The following is a 2,441-nucleotide window of genomic DNA, read 5'->3' as shown; positions in this document are numbered from 1 at the left end:
TGTAAATGATAATCACTTGTCACGTTTTCATTATTTTAGTACGCAGTGTAAATGGGTATGTCTGTGTAAATGTGTATTGTCACCAGCGTCACAATTAATTACGTTGGTAGTAAAAATTCAAATTTCAATACACCTTTCATTTTCAGCATCTCTGTTACACTGATGTTCATGACCACTTCACAGCTTACAGATGTTTTGAACTACTATACTGGACTAATTAATGAATAACGTTAAAGATAAGATATTGTTTTTGCAAAAAGATCTTATTCGTGGATTCAGCCCTTAGAAGAGTGAAATTAATTAAAGTACATGTATACTTGGATATCTTCATCTCTATATATTAGTTTCCATAGATTCGGTGTATCAACTGCAGGTAATAATTGTAGTTACTTTGTAGGTCTGCGCCTATTGAACTGGTGACTAACAAAGGGGCTAGATCCATAAATCTGTCTGTTCATCTCGGTGACTGACACATTGTTAAGATTTCAACGTGAAATTATAAGGAAGTTACTGATTACCTGTGTACGGTAAATCAGGTACTAGAGTGTTGATGCATTCGGACACACCTTCTCAGAAGCGTATACACAATTTATTTCATTTTGGGGAAATATAACTTTTCTCGATGTTTGCTTTCAAATTATTTCCTTTTATTAGTGTTAGTAGACTAATAGATTTTTTTTAGGATTGAAAAAGGAGGAGGGATATATCGCCCCATATTGTAAGCCTCCGCCTCTATTAGAACGCTTACTGTAATACGTGCAGTTTGAAAGTTTTGCAATCAGGTCATCGAAATAACTTAACTATTAAAATATTTAACTTGAATACTTATATTTTAAAATATAAGTATTTAAGTTAAGTATATCATCGTGTTTCCGTGGTGTAGTGGTTATCACATCCGCCTAACACGCGGAAGGTCCCCGGTTCGATCCCGGGCGGAAACAGTAATTTTTTTTCTCCATGTTTTGTTAATTCTAGTTTGAAATGTTAGCTCATTATTAATAAATTTTTTTATTTCAATCGTTACGAAACACGGTCTAAAAAAAAAAAAAAAAGGTCTGTAAAGTCGGTTTACGGACGATAGTTTAACGTGACAACGTCATAACAAAACATTGATGAAATGATTGATCCAGAAGAAAAGGAAATATATTCGGACTGAGACAGCTGAGCCGTAATAGGTTTTTGCAACCAAACCATTTAGGCATTAAAATTATTATATTTTTTGAGGCAGATTTTTTTTTAAATTTTTCTATCTTTTGTATGATAAAATCTACCTCTGCATACATTTATGAATTTATATTGAATCAATTTTATTGAATTATCACTATTTTGTATGGATACAAAGAAGGAGTGAAATTAAATGTACAATTTAATTAATAAATCTACTTTTATTTGCATTCATTAATTCAAATATATTTATTACTTTTGAAATGTTGCGTGCGCCGTATTTATTTTTACAAGTACAAAAATAAATTCGCAGCTGCCGAGATTCGAACCGATAATCTTTAGATTGGAAGTCATCCATTAAGTAGTGGGACAATTTTTCGTGCGTGCAGCCAGCCTTCATCGATATTTTAGACGTTGTCTCGTCAAAAACTTTTTCCAGACACAAGTTATTAACTACGTTTCTTGAGGTTACCAAACGCACGCTATACCGCTGTGCTTCTTAACCTCTTGGAAATTTAGAAGGCGAATATGTATTATAATCATTGTAATGGTAGTTTTCTTGGGTATTTTCAAACTTGTGATTACTTTTTTACCCTGACTATTTTAGTTTATTAAATATAGTCCAGGGTAGTTTTACTATCATAAATTTTCATTTGGCACACCATTACGTTTGATATATGCTTTAATGTTTACGAAAGTGACTATATACTGATTTGTGTTTCTACATGTGGGTCCGCCGTCGTTGTGACACATTTCCGTTCATCGACTTCCGTTCCATTTTCACGAAATCACTCCTACCAATGTTCTTATACTGAGAGCTAAGATGTTTACACATAAAAAAAAAATCGGTCCCCAAATTTGCCGCCCTAGAATCAAGCCTACTCAGCCTGCTGGTAAATCCGCCTCTGTGTGTACCCTTTTGCAATCAGAGCGGTCACGACCACCTGCCGTTGAGCACACAGCCAGCACTGTTATTTCATTATCTTCTTTATTGGTGGCGACGTCAAGCCTTTTCTTACACTTAACCACACTTTCTGCTATAACATCATACGTTAAAATTAAAAAAAAAAATTGGTTGTCTGTAAAGTCGGTTTACGGACGATAGTTTAACGTGACGTCATAACAAAACATTGATGAAATGATTGCATACTTTTATGAATAAAATTGAATCATTTTTATTGAATTATCACTATTTTTAATGGATACAAAGAAGGAGCGAAATGAAATCTACAATTTAATTGATAAATTTACTTTTATTTGCAGTCATTAATTCAAAT

The 2,441-nt window shown here is 33.2% G+C and overlaps 1 non-coding gene across 1 annotated transcript; it reads left to right on the top strand.

Annotated features, from left to right (window-relative positions):
* Positions 1 to 868: 868 nt before the first annotated feature.
* Trnav-aac (transfer RNA valine (anticodon AAC)) lies at positions 869 to 941 on the top strand. Its single transcript has one exon. It is a non-coding gene; the product is annotated as a tRNA-Val (tRNA).
* The last annotated feature ends 1,500 nt before the right edge of the window (positions 942 to 2,441 follow it).

The sequence above is a fragment of the Bacillus rossius genome, chromosome 5, assembly GCF_032445375.1.
Source record: "Bacillus rossius redtenbacheri isolate Brsri chromosome 5, Brsri_v3, whole genome shotgun sequence".
In the NCBI taxonomy this organism is placed as follows: Eukaryota; Metazoa; Arthropoda; class Insecta; order Phasmatodea; family Bacillidae; genus Bacillus; species Bacillus rossius.
This window is presented reverse-complemented; position numbering and strand designations above follow the sequence as displayed.